Source organism: Schistocerca piceifrons, unplaced genomic scaffold (assembly GCF_021461385.2).
Source record: "Schistocerca piceifrons isolate TAMUIC-IGC-003096 unplaced genomic scaffold, iqSchPice1.1 HiC_scaffold_694, whole genome shotgun sequence".
Lineage (NCBI taxonomy): Eukaryota > Metazoa > Arthropoda > Insecta > Orthoptera > Acrididae > Schistocerca > Schistocerca piceifrons.
In genome coordinates this window covers 37,003-53,226 of record NW_025728942.1, presented here as the reverse complement: position 1 = coordinate 53,226, position 16,224 = coordinate 37,003, and the positions used below count along the sequence as shown (strand labels likewise).

At 54.1% G+C, this 16,224-nt stretch overlaps 27 non-coding genes across 27 annotated transcripts; all 27 read right to left on the bottom strand.

Moving 5' to 3' along the window:
- Positions 1-179: 179 nt before the first annotated feature.
- Positions 180-261, bottom strand: Trnal-uag. The gene has a single exon. It is a non-coding gene; the product is annotated as a tRNA-Leu (tRNA).
- A 747-nt stretch (positions 262-1,008) lies between these two features.
- Trnah-gug lies at positions 1,009-1,080 on the bottom strand. Its single transcript has one exon. It is a non-coding gene; the product is annotated as a tRNA-His (tRNA).
- Positions 1,081-1,454: 374 nt separating this feature from the next.
- Positions 1,455-1,526, bottom strand: Trnae-cuc. Its single transcript has one exon. It is a non-coding gene; the product is annotated as a tRNA-Glu (tRNA).
- A 445-nt stretch (positions 1,527-1,971) lies between these two features.
- On the bottom strand, positions 1,972-2,053 carry Trnal-uag. Its single transcript has one exon. It is a non-coding gene; the product is annotated as a tRNA-Leu (tRNA).
- A 747-nt stretch (positions 2,054-2,800) lies between these two features.
- On the bottom strand, positions 2,801-2,872 carry Trnah-gug. Its single transcript has one exon. It is a non-coding gene; the product is annotated as a tRNA-His (tRNA).
- A 374-nt stretch (positions 2,873-3,246) lies between these two features.
- Positions 3,247-3,318, bottom strand: Trnae-cuc. The gene has a single exon. It is a non-coding gene; the product is annotated as a tRNA-Glu (tRNA).
- A 445-nt stretch (positions 3,319-3,763) lies between these two features.
- Trnal-uag lies at positions 3,764-3,845 on the bottom strand. Its single transcript has one exon. It is a non-coding gene; the product is annotated as a tRNA-Leu (tRNA).
- A 747-nt stretch (positions 3,846-4,592) lies between these two features.
- Positions 4,593-4,664, bottom strand: Trnah-gug. The gene has a single exon. It is a non-coding gene; the product is annotated as a tRNA-His (tRNA).
- A 374-nt stretch (positions 4,665-5,038) lies between these two features.
- Trnae-cuc lies at positions 5,039-5,110 on the bottom strand. The gene has a single exon. It is a non-coding gene; the product is annotated as a tRNA-Glu (tRNA).
- A 445-nt stretch (positions 5,111-5,555) lies between these two features.
- Trnal-uag lies at positions 5,556-5,637 on the bottom strand. Its single transcript has one exon. It is a non-coding gene; the product is annotated as a tRNA-Leu (tRNA).
- A 747-nt stretch (positions 5,638-6,384) lies between these two features.
- On the bottom strand, positions 6,385-6,456 carry Trnah-gug. The gene has a single exon. It is a non-coding gene; the product is annotated as a tRNA-His (tRNA).
- Positions 6,457-6,830: 374 nt separating this feature from the next.
- Trnae-cuc lies at positions 6,831-6,902 on the bottom strand. Its single transcript has one exon. It is a non-coding gene; the product is annotated as a tRNA-Glu (tRNA).
- Positions 6,903-7,347: 445 nt separating this feature from the next.
- Positions 7,348-7,429, bottom strand: Trnal-uag. Its single transcript has one exon. It is a non-coding gene; the product is annotated as a tRNA-Leu (tRNA).
- A 747-nt stretch (positions 7,430-8,176) lies between these two features.
- Trnah-gug lies at positions 8,177-8,248 on the bottom strand. Its single transcript has one exon. It is a non-coding gene; the product is annotated as a tRNA-His (tRNA).
- Positions 8,249-8,622: 374 nt separating this feature from the next.
- Trnae-cuc lies at positions 8,623-8,694 on the bottom strand. The gene has a single exon. It is a non-coding gene; the product is annotated as a tRNA-Glu (tRNA).
- A 445-nt stretch (positions 8,695-9,139) lies between these two features.
- Trnal-uag lies at positions 9,140-9,221 on the bottom strand. Its single transcript has one exon. It is a non-coding gene; the product is annotated as a tRNA-Leu (tRNA).
- A 747-nt stretch (positions 9,222-9,968) lies between these two features.
- On the bottom strand, positions 9,969-10,040 carry Trnah-gug. Its single transcript has one exon. It is a non-coding gene; the product is annotated as a tRNA-His (tRNA).
- A 374-nt stretch (positions 10,041-10,414) lies between these two features.
- Positions 10,415-10,486, bottom strand: Trnae-cuc. Its single transcript has one exon. It is a non-coding gene; the product is annotated as a tRNA-Glu (tRNA).
- Positions 10,487-10,931: 445 nt separating this feature from the next.
- Trnal-uag lies at positions 10,932-11,013 on the bottom strand. Its single transcript has one exon. It is a non-coding gene; the product is annotated as a tRNA-Leu (tRNA).
- A 747-nt stretch (positions 11,014-11,760) lies between these two features.
- Trnah-gug lies at positions 11,761-11,832 on the bottom strand. The gene has a single exon. It is a non-coding gene; the product is annotated as a tRNA-His (tRNA).
- Positions 11,833-12,206: 374 nt separating this feature from the next.
- Trnae-cuc lies at positions 12,207-12,278 on the bottom strand. Its single transcript has one exon. It is a non-coding gene; the product is annotated as a tRNA-Glu (tRNA).
- Positions 12,279-12,723: 445 nt separating this feature from the next.
- On the bottom strand, positions 12,724-12,805 carry Trnal-uag. The gene has a single exon. It is a non-coding gene; the product is annotated as a tRNA-Leu (tRNA).
- Positions 12,806-13,552: 747 nt separating this feature from the next.
- On the bottom strand, positions 13,553-13,624 carry Trnah-gug. The gene has a single exon. It is a non-coding gene; the product is annotated as a tRNA-His (tRNA).
- A 374-nt stretch (positions 13,625-13,998) lies between these two features.
- On the bottom strand, positions 13,999-14,070 carry Trnae-cuc. The gene has a single exon. It is a non-coding gene; the product is annotated as a tRNA-Glu (tRNA).
- Positions 14,071-14,515: 445 nt separating this feature from the next.
- Trnal-uag lies at positions 14,516-14,597 on the bottom strand. Its single transcript has one exon. It is a non-coding gene; the product is annotated as a tRNA-Leu (tRNA).
- Positions 14,598-15,344: 747 nt separating this feature from the next.
- Trnah-gug lies at positions 15,345-15,416 on the bottom strand. Its single transcript has one exon. It is a non-coding gene; the product is annotated as a tRNA-His (tRNA).
- Positions 15,417-15,790: 374 nt separating this feature from the next.
- On the bottom strand, positions 15,791-15,862 carry Trnae-cuc. The gene has a single exon. It is a non-coding gene; the product is annotated as a tRNA-Glu (tRNA).
- Between the last annotated feature and the right edge of the window lie 362 nt (positions 15,863-16,224).

Genomic DNA, 16,224 nt, shown 5'->3' with positions numbered 1-16,224 from the left:
AGGAAACATTACACGTTTGGCAGCTGTGGGATTGGAACCCACGCCTCCGAAGAGAATGGTGCCTGAAACCAGCGCCTTAGACCGCTCGGCCACGCTACCTACACAGCACGCGCGTCACAAGAGCTGCGTCCTACCCCACGAGAACACACCGCAACGGCACAAAAATGAGACGTAAAAAGTGGCAACGGTGGGATTCGAACCCACGCCTCCGAAGAGACTGGTGCCTAAAACCAGCGCCTTAGACCGCTCGGCCACGTTACCGTTGGAGCAGCAGCCGCAAAACGTTTCCTTTGTACTACAAAGATCACTTCGAAATGGAAGTATCTTGGCAATCGCCGTGCCATGTATTTCCACTGCTCTCCCACTGGAAGCGTCTCTTTAGGCCATCCACAGCAAGAAAAAGCCGTGCCCGCCGTATGGTAGCGACGCCACTTGTCTGTAGCTGTCGCAGTTAAGGAGACAGCGTCAAGAGACGTTTTCGTACCGTGACCAGGTTTCGAACCTGGGCTTTCCGTAACCACTAAAGTATCGTAGCTGTAACTGTCAGGCGGAGCCACAATGCTCCATGTATCAAACATATGTGAGCTCAAGGAGGTTACACTTGAAGAAAAAGCGGCAGCTTAACGCGATCACAGCAAAGCCCCCGGCAGCTACGGGATTCGAAACCGCGCCTACAGAGAGTCTGGTGCCTTAAACCAGCGCCTTAAAGCGCTCGGCCACGCTACATGCGCTGCTTGGTGCGCCAGTGTTCCTAGCATTTGTACAAACAGTGCACGCCACAGCTTCCTGTTCTGCTGGGACTGGCTGCTCATCCATCGCACTTCAAACAACTGCCCTTTTCGACTACAGAGAGCAGCGGACGTCTGCGCTCTGGGAGGCGACATTACGTGTTGGGGATGAAGTGGTAGGGCAAACTGCGGCCTGCGGAACACGAGTGAAAAAATCAAGAGAGTACTGTCATTTCGAGTACTCGTCATTGCAACGGCAGCAAGGCAAAACTTTCAAAATTGCCGTGACCAGGATTCGAACCTGGGTTATTGCGGCCACAACGCAATGTCCTAACCACTAGACGATCACGGCCACGGACGCGCCCGCGAAAGCAGCTGCCTGTAATGCAAGTGGCGATACACAGCAGAGCCTAGGCCAAGGTGTACGCCACAGCAGTGTGAGACACGGTCTCCATCACATGTATACGAGCAAATGAACGTGCCTGCGCTGTCAGGACACTAACTACAGTGGTTAGCTGCATTCACCTCCGTGGCAATGTCTTGCAGTCCCCCAAGCCTCTTGACTACAGGTATGTGGCTGGATAACAAGTGGATAGACGCTTCATCTCTCTCGCCGTCAGGTGTTGCCGTGAATCATACTTAACGTAGCTTTCTGCACGCGTCAGCGTAGCGTCAGTCGAGCAAAGTCGAGACAAGTCGCATAAGAGGAGCAACAAAAACGCGCGATTCCGGTACCGGGAATCGAACCCGGGCCTCCTGGGTGAGAGCCAGGTATCCTAGCCACTAGACCACACCGGATAACGACGGCAGTGCTCTTTCCAGCGAACGCAGGAGCCACCCACGGTTAACTGACGACAACTGTAAAAAATCCACTCTCTCGCGTTATAGAACGGCGTGCCCCGGACGCATTTCGTGGAGACGGACGCCAGCAATGATGAGAGCAAAAGGTGCCTACAAATCCTGTCGTTGCACCACGCACTGTTCTACGACAATTCACCAAGCAGACGCTCACGCCTTGTTGTGCTGTTTCCTTTGCGGGCAATGAGTGCACCTGCCTTCGACACAGGAAACATTACACGTTTGGCAGCTGTGGGATTGGAACCCACGCCTCCGAAGAGAATGGTGCCTGAAACCAGCGCCTTAGACCGCTCGGCCACGCTACCTACACAGCACGCGCGTCACAAGAGCTGCGTCCTACCCCACGAGAACACACCGCAACGGCACAAAAATGAGACGTAAAAAGTGGCAACGGTGGGATTCGAACCCACGCCTCCGAAGAGACTGGTGCCTAAAACCAGCGCCTTAGACCGCTCGGCCACGTTACCGTTGGAGCAGCAGCCGCAAAACGTTTCCTTTGTACTACAAAGATCACTTCGAAATGGAAGTATCTTGGCAATCGCCGTGCCATGTATTTCCACTGCTCTCCCACTGGAAGCGTCTCTTTAGGCCATCCACAGCAAGAAAAAGCCGTGCCCGCCGTATGGTAGCGACGCCACTTGTCTGTAGCTGTCGCAGTTAAGGAGAAAGCGTCAAGAGACGTTTTCGTACCGTGACCAGGTTTCGAACCTGGGCTTTCCGTAACCACTAAAGTATCGTAGCTGTAACTGTCAGGCGGAGCCACAATGCTCCATGTATCAAACATATGTGAGCTCAAGGAGGTTACACTTGAAGAAAAAGCGGCAGCTTAACGCGATCACAGCAAAGCCCCCGGCAGCTACGGGATTCGAAACCGCGCCTACAGAGAGTCTGGTGCCTTAAACCAGCGCCTTAAAGCGCTCGGCCACGCTACATGCGCTGCTTGGTGCGCCAGTGTTCCTAGCATTTGTACAAACAGTGCACGCCACAGCTTCCTGTTCTGCTGGGACTGGCTGCTCATCCATCGCACTTCAAACAACTGCCCTTTTCGACTACAGAGAGCAGCGGACGTCTGCGCTCTGGGAGGCGACATTACGTGTTGGGGATGAAGTGGTAGGGCAAACTGCGGCCTGCGGAACACGAGTGAAAAAATCAAGAGAGTACTGTCATTTCGAGTACTCGTCATTGCAACGGCAGCAAGGCAAAACTTTCAAAATTGCCGTGACCAGGATTCGAACCTGGGTTATTGCGGCCACAACGCAATGTCCTAACCACTAGACGATCACGGCCACGGACGCGCCCGCGAAAGCAGCTGCCTGTAATGCAAGTGGCGATACACAGCAGAGCCTAGGCCAAGGTGTACGCCACAGCAGTGTGAGACACGGTCTCCATCACATGTATACGAGCAAATGAACGTGCCTGCGCTGTCAGGACACTAACTACAGTGGTTAGCTGCATTCACCTCCGTGGCAATGTCTTGCAGTCCCCCAAGCCTCTTGACTACAGGTATGTGGCTGGATAACAAGTGGATAGACGCTTCATCTCTCTCGCCGTCAGGTGTTGCCGTGAATCATACTTAACGTAGCTTTCTGCACGCGTCAGCGTAGCGTCAGTCGAGCAAAGTCGAGACAAGTCGCATAAGAGGAGCAACAAAAACGCGCGATTCCGGTACCGGGAATCGAACCCGGGCCTCCTGGGTGAGAGCCAGGTATCCTAGCCACTAGACCACACCGGATAACGACGGCAGTGCTCTTTCCAGCGAACGCAGGAGCCACCCACGGTTAACTGACGACAACTGTAAAAAATCCACTCTCTCGCGTTATAGAACGGCGTGCCCCGGACGCATTTCGTGGAGACGGACGCCAGCAATGATGAGAGCAAAAGGTGCCTACAAATCCTGTCGTTGCACCACGCACTGTTCTACGACAATTCACCAAGCAGACGCTCACGCCTTGTTGTGCTGTTTCCTTTGCGGGCAATGAGTGCACCTGCCTTCGACACAGGAAACATTACACGTTTGGCAGCTGTGGGATTGGAACCCACGCCTCCGAAGAGAATGGTGCCTGAAACCAGCGCCTTAGACCGCTCGGCCACGCTACCTACACAGCACGCGCGTCACAAGAGCTGCGTCCTACCCCACGAGAACACACCGCAACGGCACAAAAATGAGACGTAAAAAGTGGCAACGGTGGGATTCGAACCCACGCCTCCGAAGAGACTGGTGCCTAAAACCAGCGCCTTAGACCGCTCGGCCACGTTACCGTTGGAGCAGCAGCCGCAAAACGTTTCCTTTGTACTACAAAGATCACTTCGAAATGGAAGTATCTTGGCAATCGCCGTGCCATGTATTTCCACTGCTCTCCCACTGGAAGCGTCTCTTTAGGCCATCCACAGCAAGAAAAAGCCGTGCCCGCCGTATGGTAGCGACGCCACTTGTCTGTAGCTGTCGCAGTTAAGGAGACAGCGTCAAGAGACGTTTTCGTACCGTGACCAGGTTTCGAACCTGGGCTTTCCGTAACCACTAAAGTATCGTAGCTGTAACTGTCAGGCGGAGCCACAATGCTCCATGTATCAAACATATGTGAGCTCAAGGAGGTTACACTTGAAGAAAAAGCGGCAGCTTAACGCGATCACAGCAAAGCCCCCGGCAGCTACGGGATTCGAAACCGCGCCTACAGAGAGTCTGGTGCCTTAAACCAGCGCCTTAAAGCGCTCGGCCACGCTACATGCGCTGCTTGGTGCGCCAGTGTTCCTAGCATTTGTACAAACAGTGCACGCCACAGCTTCCTGTTCTGCTGGGACTGGCTGCTCATCCATCGCACTTCAAACAACTGCCCTTTTCGACTACAGAGAGCAGCGGACGTCTGCGCTCTGGGAGGCGACATTACGTGTTGGGGATGAAGTGGTAGGGCAAACTGCGGCCTGCGGAACACGAGTGAAAAAATCAAGAGAGTACTGTCATTTCGAGTACTCGTCATTGCAACGGCAGCAAGGCAAAACTTTCAAAATTGCCGTGACCAGGATTCGAACCTGGGTTATTGCGGCCACAACGCAATGTCCTAACCACTAGACGATCACGGCCACGGACGCGCCCGCGAAAGCAGCTGCCTGTAATGCAAGTGGCGATACACAGCAGAGCCTAGGCCAAGGTGTACGCCACAGCAGTGTGAGACACGGTCTCCATCACATGTATACGAGCAAATGAACGTGCCTGCGCTGTCAGGACACTAACTACAGTGGTTAGCTGCATTCACCTCCGTGGCAATGTCTTGCAGTCCCCCAAGCCTCTTGACTACAGGTATGTGGCTGGATAACAAGTGGATAGACGCTTCATCTCTCTCGCCGTCAGGTGTTGCCGTGAATCATACTTAACGTAGCTTTCTGCACGCGTCAGCGTAGCGTCAGTCGAGCAAAGTCGAGACAAGTCGCATAAGAGGAGCAACAAAAACGCGCGATTCCGGTACCGGGAATCGAACCCGGACCTCCTGGGTGAGAGCCAGGTATCCTAGCCACTAGACCACACCGGATAACGACGGCAGTGCTCTTTCCAGCGAACGCAGGAGCCACCCACGGTTAACTGACGACAACTGTAAAAAATCCACTCTCTCGCGTTATAGAACGGCGTGCCCCGGACGCATTTCGTGGAGACGGACGCCAGCAATGATGAGAGCAAAAGGTGCCTACAAATCCTGTCGTTGCACCACGCACTGTTCTACGACAATTCACCAAGCAGACGCTCACGCCTTGTTGTGCTGTTTCCTTTGCGGGCAATGAGTGCACCTGCCTTCGACACAGGAAACATTACACGTTTGGCAGCTGTGGGATTGGAACCCACGCCTCCGAAGAGAATGGTGCCTGAAACCAGCGCCTTAGACCGCTCGGCCACGCTACCTACACAGCACGCGCGTCACAAGAGCTGCGTCCTACCCCACGAGAACACACCGCAACGGCACAAAAATGAGACGTAAAAAGTGGCAACGGTGGGATTCGAACCCACGCCTCCGAAGAGACTGGTGCCTAAAACCAGCGCCTTAGACCGCTCGGCCACGTTACCGTTGGAGCAGCAGCCGCAAAACGTTTCCTTTGTACTACAAAGATCACTTCGAAATGGAAGTATCTTGGCAATCGCCGTGCCATGTATTTCCACTGCTCTCCCACTGGAAGCGTCTCTTTAGGCCATCCACAGCAAGAAAAAGCCGTGCCCGCCGTATGGTAGCGACGCCACTTGTCTGTAGCTGTCGCAGTTAAGGAGACAGCGTCAAGAGACGTTTTCGTACCGTGACCAGGTTTCGAACCTGGGCTTTCCGTAACCACTAAAGTATCGTAGCTGTAACTGTCAGGCGGAGCCACAATGCTCCATGTATCAAACATATGTGAGCTCAAGGAGGTTACACTTGAAGAAAAAGCGGCAGCTTAACGCGATCACAGCAAAGCCCCCGGCAGCTACGGGATTCGAAACCGCGCCTACAGAGAGTCTGGTGCCTTAAACCAGCGCCTTAAAGCGCTCGGCCACGCTACATGCGCTGCTTGGTGCGCCAGTGTTCCTAGCATTTGTACAAACAGTGCACGCCACAGCTTCCTGTTCTGCTGGGACTGGCTGCTCATCCATCGCACTTCAAACAACTGCCCTTTTCGACTACAGAGAGCAGCGGACGTCTGCGCTCTGGGAGGCGACATTACGTGTTGGGGATGAAGTGGTAGGGCAAACTGCGGCCTGCGGAACACGAGTGAAAAAATCAAGAGAGTACTGTCATTTCGAGTACTCGTCATTGCAACGGCAGCAAGGCAAAACTTTCAAAATTGCCGTGACCAGGATTCGAACCTGGGTTATTGCGGCCACAACGCAATGTCCTAACCACTAGACGATCACGGCCACGGACGCGCCCGCGAAAGCAGCTGCCTGTAATGCAAGTGGCGATACACAGCAGAGCCTAGGCCAAGGTGTACGCCACAGCAGTGTGAGACACGGTCTCCATCACATGTATACGAGCAAATGAACGTGCCTGCGCTGTCAGGACACTAACTACAGTGGTTAGCTGCATTCACCTCCGTGGCAATGTCTTGCAGTCCCCCAAGCCTCTTGACTACAGGTATGTGGCTGGATAACAAGTGGATAGACGCTTCATCTCTCTCGCCGTCAGGTGTTGCCGTGAATCATACTTAACGTAGCTTTCTGCACGCGTCAGCGTAGCGTCAGTCGAGCAAAGTCGAGACAAGTCGCATAAGAGGAGCAACAAAAACGCGCGATTCCGGTACCGGGAATCGAACCCGGGCCTCCTGGGTGAGAGCCAGGTATCCTAGCCACTAGACCACACCGGATAACGACGGCAGTGCTCTTTCCAGCGAACGCAGGAGCCACCCACGGTTAACTGACGACAACTGTAAAAAATCCACTCTCTCGCGTTATAGAACGGCGTGCCCCGGACGCATTTCGTGGAGACGGACGCCAGCAATGATGAGAGCAAAAGGTGCCTACAAATCCTGTCGTTGCACCACGCACTGTTCTACGACAATTCACCAAGCAGACGCTCACGCCTTGTTGTGCTGTTTCCTTTGCGGGCAATGAGTGCACCTGCCTTCGACACAGGAAACATTACACGTTTGGCAGCTGTGGGATTGGAACCCACGCCTCCGAAGAGAATGGTGCCTGAAACCAGCGCCTTAGACCGCTCGGCCACGCTACCTACACAGCACGCGCGTCACAAGAGCTGCGTCCTACCCCACGAGAACACACCGCAACGGCACAAAAATGAGACGTAAAAAGTGGCAACGGTGGGATTCGAACCCACGCCTCCGAAGAGACTGGTGCCTAAAACCAGCGCCTTAGACCGCTCGGCCACGTTACCGTTGGAGCAGCAGCCGCAAAACGTTTCCTTTGTACTACAAAGATCACTTCGAAATGGAAGTATCTTGGCAATCGCCGTGCCATGTATTTCCACTGCTCTCCCACTGGAAGCGTCTCTTTAGGCCATCCACAGCAAGAAAAAGCCGTGCCCGCCGTATGGTAGCGACGCCACTTGTCTGTAGCTGTCGCAGTTAAGGAGAAAGCGTCAAGAGACGTTTTCGTACCGTGACCAGGTTTCGAACCTGGGCTTTCCGTAACCACTAAAGTATCGTAGCTGTAACTGTCAGGCGGAGCCACAATGCTCCATGTATCAAACATATGTGAGCTCAAGGAGGTTACACTTGAAGAAAAAGCGGCAGCTTAACGCGATCACAGCAAAGCCCCCGGCAGCTACGGGATTCGAAACCGCGCCTACAGAGAGTCTGGTGCCTTAAACCAGCGCCTTAAAGCGCTCGGCCACGCTACATGCGCTGCTTGGTGCGCCAGTGTTCCTAGCATTTGTACAAACAGTGCACGCCACAGCTTCCTGTTCTGCTGGGACTGGCTGCTCATCCATCGCACTTCAAACAACTGCCCTTTTCGACTACAGAGAGCAGCGGACGTCTGCGCTCTGGGAGGCGACATTACGTGTTGGGGATGAAGTGGTAGGGCAAACTGCGGCCTGCGGAACACGAGTGAAAAAATCAAGAGAGTACTGTCATTTCGAGTACTCGTCATTGCAACGGCAGCAAGGCAAAACTTTCAAAATTGCCGTGACCAGGATTCGAACCTGGGTTATTGCGGCCACAACGCAATGTCCTAACCACTAGACGATCACGGCCACGGACGCGCCCGCGAAAGCAGCTGCCTGTAATGCAAGTGGCGATACACAGCAGAGCCTAGGCCAAGGTGTACGCCACAGCAGTGTGAGACACGGTCTCCATCACATGTATACGAGCAAATGAACGTGCCTGCGCTGTCAGGACACTAACTACAGTGGTTAGCTGCATTCACCTCCGTGGCAATGTCTTGCAGTCCCCCAAGCCTCTTGACTACAGGTATGTGGCTGGATAACAAGTGGATAGACGCTTCATCTCTCTCGCCGTCAGGTGTTGCCGTGAATCATACTTAACGTAGCTTTCTGCACGCGTCAGCGTAGCGTCAGTCGAGCAAAGTCGAGACAAGTCGCATAAGAGGAGCAACAAAAACGCGCGATTCCGGTACCGGGAATCGAACCCGGGCCTCCTGGGTGAGAGCCAGGTATCCTAGCCACTAGACCACACCGGATAACGACGGCAGTGCTCTTTCCAGCGAACGCAGGAGCCACCCACGGTTAACTGACGACAACTGTAAAAAATCCACTCTCTCGCGTTATAGAACGGCGTGCCCCGGACGCATTTCGTGGAGACGGACGCCAGCAATGATGAGAGCAAAAGGTGCCTACAAATCCTGTCGTTGCACCACGCACTGTTCTACGACAATTCACCAAGCAGACGCTCACGCCTTGTTGTGCTGTTTCCTTTGCGGGCAATGAGTGCACCTGCCTTCGACACAGGAAACATTACACGTTTGGCAGCTGTGGGATTGGAACCCACGCCTCCGAAGAGAATGGTGCCTGAAACCAGCGCCTTAGACCGCTCGGCCACGCTACCTACACAGCACGCGCGTCACAAGAGCTGCGTCCTACCCCACGAGAACACACCGCAACGGCACAAAAATGAGACGTAAAAAGTGGCAACGGTGGGATTCGAACCCACGCCTCCGAAGAGACTGGTGCCTAAAACCAGCGCCTTAGACCGCTCGGCCACGTTACCGTTGGAGCAGCAGCCGCAAAACGTTTCCTTTGTACTACAAAGATCACTTCGAAATGGAAGTATCTTGGCAATCGCCGTGCCATGTATTTCCACTGCTCTCCCACTGGAAGCGTCTCTTTAGGCCATCCACAGCAAGAAAAAGCCGTGCCCGCCGTATGGTAGCGACGCCACTTGTCTGTAGCTGTCGCAGTTAAGGAGACAGCGTCAAGAGACGTTTTCGTACCGTGACCAGGTTTCGAACCTGGGCTTTCCGTAACCACTAAAGTATCGTAGCTGTAACTGTCAGGCGGAGCCACAATGCTCCATGTATCAAACATATGTGAGCTCAAGGAGGTTACACTTGAAGAAAAAGCGGCAGCTTAACGCGATCACAGCAAAGCCCCCGGCAGCTACGGGATTCGAAACCGCGCCTACAGAGAGTCTGGTGCCTTAAACCAGCGCCTTAAAGCGCTCGGCCACGCTACATGCGCTGCTTGGTGCGCCAGTGTTCCTAGCATTTGTACAAACAGTGCACGCCACAGCTTCCTGTTCTGCTGGGACTGGCTGCTCATCCATCGCACTTCAAACAACTGCCCTTTTCGACTACAGAGAGCAGCGGACGTCTGCGCTCTGGGAGGCGACATTACGTGTTGGGGATGAAGTGGTAGGGCAAACTGCGGCCTGCGGAACACGAGTGAAAAAATCAAGAGAGTACTGTCATTTCGAGTACTCGTCATTGCAACGGCAGCAAGGCAAAACTTTCAAAATTGCCGTGACCAGGATTCGAACCTGGGTTATTGCGGCCACAACGCAATGTCCTAACCACTAGACGATCACGGCCACGGACGCGCCCGCGAAAGCAGCTGCCTGTAATGCAAGTGGCGATACACAGCAGAGCCTAGGCCAAGGTGTACGCCACAGCAGTGTGAGACACGGTCTCCATCACATGTATACGAGCAAATGAACGTGCCTGCGCTGTCAGGACACTAACTACAGTGGTTAGCTGCATTCACCTCCGTGGCAATGTCTTGCAGTCCCCCAAGCCTCTTGACTACAGGTATGTGGCTGGATAACAAGTGGATAGACGCTTCATCTCTCTCGCCGTCAGGTGTTGCCGTGAATCATACTTAACGTAGCTTTCTGCACGCGTCAGCGTAGCGTCAGACGAGCAAAGTCGAGACAAGTCGCATAAGAGGAGCAACAAAAACGCGCGATTCCGGTACCAGGAATCGAACCCGGGCCTCCTGGGTGAGAGCCAGGTATCCTAGCCACTAGACCACACCGGATAACGACGGCAGTGCTCTTTCCAGCGAACGCAGGAGCCACCCACGGTTAACTGACGACAACTGTAAAAAATCCACTCTCTCGCGTTATAGAACGGCGTGCCCCGGACGCATTTCGTGGAGACGGACGCCAGCAATGATGAGAGCAAAAGGTGCCTACAAATCCTGTCGTTGCACCACGCACTGTTCTACGACAATTCACCAAGCAGACGCTCACGCCTTGTTGTGCTGTTTCCTTTGCGGGCAATGAGTGCACCTGCCTTCGACACAGGAAACATTACACGTTTGGCAGCTGTGGGATTGGAACCCACGCCTCCGAAGAGAATGGTGCCTGAAACCAGCGCCTTAGACCGCTCGGCCACGCTACCTACACAGCACGCGCGTCACAAGAGCTGCGTCCTACCCCACGAGAACACACCGCAACGGCACAAAAATGAGACGTAAAAAGTGGCAACGGTGGGATTCGAACCCACGCCTCCGAAGAGACTGGTGCCTAAAACCAGCGCCTTAGACCGCTCGGCCACGTTACCGTTGGAGCAGCAGCCGCAAAACGTTTCCTTTGTACTACAAAGATCACTTCGAAATGGAAGTATCTTGGCAATCGCCGTGCCATGTATTTCCACTGCTCTCCCACTGGAAGCGTCTCTTTAGGCCATCCACAGCAAGAAAAAGCCGTGCCCGCCGTATGGTAGCGACGCCACTTGTCTGTAGCTGTCGCAGTTAAGGAGAAAGCGTCAAGAGACGTTTTCGTACCGTGACCAGGTTTCGAACCTGGGCTTTCCGTAACCACTAAAGTATCGTAGCTGTAACTGTCAGGCGGAGCCACAATGCTCCATGTATCAAACATATGTGAGCTCAAGGAGGTTACACTTGAAGAAAAAGCGGCAGCTTAACGCGATCACAGCAAAGCCCCCGGCAGCTACGGGATTCGAAACCGCGCCTACAGAGAGTCTGGTGCCTTAAACCAGCGCCTTAAAGCGCTCGGCCACGCTACATGCGCTGCTTGGTGCGCCAGTGTTCCTAGCATTTGTACAAACAGTGCACGCCACAGCTTCCTGTTCTGCTGGGACTGGCTGCTCATCCATCGCACTTCAAACAACTGCCCTTTTCGACTACAGAGAGCAGCGGACGTCTGCGCTCTGGGAGGCGACATTACGTGTTGGGGATGAAGTGGTAGGGCAAACTGCGGCCTGCGGAACACGAGTGAAAAAATCAAGAGAGTACTGTCATTTCGAGTACTCGTCATTGCAACGGCAGCAAGGCAAAACTTTCAAACTTGCCGTGACCAGGATTCGAACCTGGGTTATTGCGGCCACAACGCAATGTCCTAACCACTAGACGATCACGGCCACGGACGCGCCCGCGAAAGCAGCTGCCTGTAATGCAAGTGGCGATACACAGCAGAGCCTAGGCCAAGGTGTACGCCACAGCAGTGTGAGACACGGTCTCCATCACATGTATACGAGCAAATGAACGTGCCTGCGCTGTCAGGACACTAACTACAGTGGTTAGCTGCATTCACCTCCGTGGCAATGTCTTGCAGTCCCCCAAGCCTCTTGACTACAGGTATGTGGCTGGATAACAAGTGGATAGACGCTTCATCTCTCTCGCCGTCAGGTGTTGCCGTGAATCATACTTAACGTAGCTTTCTGCACGCGTCAGCGTAGCGTCAGTCGAGCAAAGTCGAGACAAGTCGCATAAGAGGAGCAACAAAAACGCGCGATTCCGGTACCGGGAATCGAACCCGGGCCTCCTGGGTGAGAGCCAGGTATCCTAGCCACTAGACCACACCGGATAACGACGGCAGTGCTCTTTCCAGCGAACGCAGGAGCCACCCACGGTTAACTGACGACAACTGTAAAAAATCCACTCTCTCGCGTTATAGAACGGCGTGCCCCGGACGCATTTCGTGGAGACGGACGCCAGCAATGATGAGAGCAAAAGGTGCCTACAAATCCTGTCGTTGCACCACGCACTGTTCTACGACAATTCACCAAGCAGACGCTCACGCCTTGTTGTGCTGTTTCCTTTGCGGGCAATGAGTGCACCTGCCTTCGACACAGGAAACATTACACGTTTGGCAGCTGTGGGATTGGAACCCACGCCTCCGAAGAGAATGGTGCCTGAAACCAGCGCCTTAGACCGCTCGGCCACGCTACCTACACAGCACGCGCGTCACAAGAGCTGCGTCCTACCCCACGAGAACACACCGCAACGGCACAAAAATGAGACGTAAAAAGTGGCAACGGTGGGATTCGAACCCACGCCTCCGAAGAGACTGGTGCCTAAAACCAGCGCCTTAGACCGCTCGGCCACGTTACCGTTGGAGCAGCAGCCGCAAAACGTTTCCTTTGTACTACAAAGATCACTTCGAAATGGAAGTATCTTGGCAATCGCCGTGCCATGTATTTCCACTGCTCTCCCACTGGAAGCGTCTCTTTAGGCCATCCACAGCAAGAAAAAGCCGTGCCCGCCGTATGGTAGCGACGCCACTTGTCTGTAGCTGTCGCAGTTAAGGAGAAAGCGTCAAGAGACGTTTTCGTACCGTGACCAGGTTTCGAACCTGGGCTTTCCGTAACCACTAAAGTATCGTAGCTGTAACTGTCAGGCGGAGCCACAATGCTCCATGTATCAAACATATGTGAGCTCAAGGAGGTTACACTTGAAGAAAAAGCGGCAGCTTAACGCGATCACAGCAAAGCCCCCGGCAGCTACGGGATTCGAAACCGCGCCTACAGAGAGTCTGGTGCCTTAAACCAGCGCCTTAAAGCGCTCGGCCACGCTACATGCGCTGCTTGGTGCGCCAGTGTTCCTAGCATTTGTACAAACAGTGCACGCCACAGCTTCCTGTTCTGCTGGGACTGGCTGCTCATCCATCGCACTTCAAACAACTGCCCTTTTCGACTACAGAGAGCAGCGGACGTCTGCGCTCTGGGAGGCGACATTACGTGTTGGGGATGAAGTGGTAGGGCAAACTGCGGCCTGCGGAACACGAGTGAAAAAATCAAGAGAGTACTGTCATTTCGAGTACTCGTCATTGCAACGGCAGCAAGGCAAAACTTTCAAACTTGCCGTGACCAGGATTCGAACCTGGGTTATTGCGGCCACAACGCAATGTCCTAACCACTAGACGATCACGGCCACGGACGCGCCCGCGAAAGCAGCTGCCTGTAATGCAAGTGGCGATACACAGCAGAGCCTAGGCCAAGGTGTACGCCACAGCAGTGTGAGACACGGTCTCCATCACATGTATACGAGCAAATGAACGTGCCTGCGCTGTCAGGACACTAACTACAGTGGTTAGCTGCATTCACCTCCGTGGCAATGTCTTGCAGTCCCCCAAGCCTCTTGACTACAGGTATGTGGCTGGATAACAAGTGGATAGACGCTTCATCTCTCTCGCCGTCAGGTGTTGCCGTGAATCATACTTAACGTAGCTTTCTGCACGCGTCAGCGTAGCGTCAGTCGAGCAAAGTCGAGACAAGTCGCATAAGAGGAGCAACAAAAACGCGCGATTCCGGTACCGGGAATCGAACCCGGGCCTCCTGGGTGAGAGCCAGGTATCCTAGCCACTAGACCACACCGGATAACGACGGCAGTGCTCTTTCCAGCGAACGCAGGAGCCACCCACGGTTAACTGACGACAACTGTAAAAAATCCACTCTCTCGCGTTATAGAACGGCGTGCCCCGGACGCATTTCGTGGAGACGGACGCCAGCAATGATGAGAGCAAAAGGTGCCTACAAATCCTGTCGTTGCACCACGCACTGTTCTACGACAATTCACCAAGCAGACGCTCACGCCTTGTTGTGCTGTTTCCTTTGCGGGCAATGAGTGCACCTGCCTTCGACACAGGAAACATTACACGTTTGGCAGCTGTGGGATTGGAACCCACGCCTCCGAAGAGAATGGTGCCTGAAACCAGCGCCTTAGACCGCTCGGCCACGCTACCTACACAGCACGCGCGTCACAAGAGCTGCGTCCTACCCCACGAGAACACACCGCAACGGCACAAAAATGAGACGTAAAAAGTGGCAACGGTGGGATTCGAACCCACGCCTCCGAAGAGACTGGTGCCTAAAACCAGCGCCTTAGACCGCTCGGCCACGTTACCGTTGGAGCAGCAGCCGCAAAACGTTTCCTTTGTACTACAAAGATCACTTCGAAATGGAAGTATCTTGGCAATCGCCGTGCCATGTATTTCCACTGCTCTCCCACTGGAAGCGTCTCTTTAGGCCATCCACAGCAAGAAAAAGCCGTGCCCGCCGTATGGTAGCGACGCCACTTGTCTGTAGCTGTCGCAGTTAAGGAGAAAGCGTCAAGAGACGTTTTCGTACCGTGACCAGGTTTCGAACCTGGGCTTTCCGTAACCACTAAAGTATCGTAGCTGTAACTGTCAGGCGGAGCCACAATGCTCCATGTATCAAACATATGTGAGCTCAAGGAGGTTACACTTGAAGAAAAAGCGGCAGCTTAACGCGATCACAGCAAAGCCCCCGGCAGCTACGGGATTCGAAACCGCGCCTACAGAGAGTCTGGTGCCTTAAACCAGCGCCTTAAAGCGCTCGGCCACGCTACATGCGCTGCTTGGTGCGCCAGTGTTCCTAGCATTTGTACAAACAGTGCACGCCACAGCTTCCTGTTCTGCTGGGACTGGCTGCTCATCCATCGCACTTCAAACAACTGCCCTTTTCGACTACAGAGAGCAGCGGACGTCTGCGCTCTGGGAGGCGACATTACGTGTTGGGGATGAAGTGGTAGGGCAAACTGCGGCCTGCGGAACACGAGTGAAAAAATCAAGAGAGTACTGTCATTTCGAGTACTCGTCATTGCAACGGCAGCAAGGCAAAACTTTCAAAATTGCCGTGACCAGGATTCGAACCTGGGTTATTGCGGCCACAACGCAATGTCCTAACCACTAGACGATCACGGCCACGGACGCGCCCGCGAAAGCAGCTGCCTGTAATGCAAGTGGCGATACACAGCAGAGCCTAGGCCAAGGTGTACGCCACAGCAGTGTGAGACACGGTCTCCATCACATGTATACGAGCAAATGAACGTGCCTGCGCTGTCAGGACACTAACTACAGTGGTTAGCTGCATTCACCTCCGTGGCAATGTCTTGCAGTCCCCCAAGCCTCTTGACTACAGGTATGTGGCTGGATAACAAGTGGATAGACGCTTCATCTCTCTCGCCGTCAGGTGTTGCCGTGAATCATACTTAACGTAGCTTTCTGCACGCGTCAGCGTAGCGTCAGTCGAGCAAAGTCGAGACAAGTCGCATAAGAGGAGCAACAAAAACGCGCGATTCCGGTACCGGGAATCGAACCCGGGCCTCCTGGGTGAGAGCCAGGTATCCTAGCCACTAGACCACACCGGATAACGACGGCAGTGCTCTTTCCAGCGAACGCAGGAGCCACCCACGGTTAACTGACGACAACTGTAAAAAATCCACTCTCTCGCGTTATAGAACGGCGTGCCCCGGACGCATTTCGTGGAGACGGACGCCAGCAATGATGAGAGCAAAAGGTGCCTACAAATCCTGTCGTTGCACCACGCACTGTTCTACGACAATTCACCAAGCAGACGCTCACGCCTTGTTGTGCTGTTTCCTTTGCGGGCAATGAGTGCACCTGCCTTCGACACAGGAAACATTACACGTTTGGCAGCTGTGGGATTGGAACCCACGCCTCCGAAGAGAATGGTGCCTGAAACCAGCGCCTTAGACCGCTCGGCCACGCT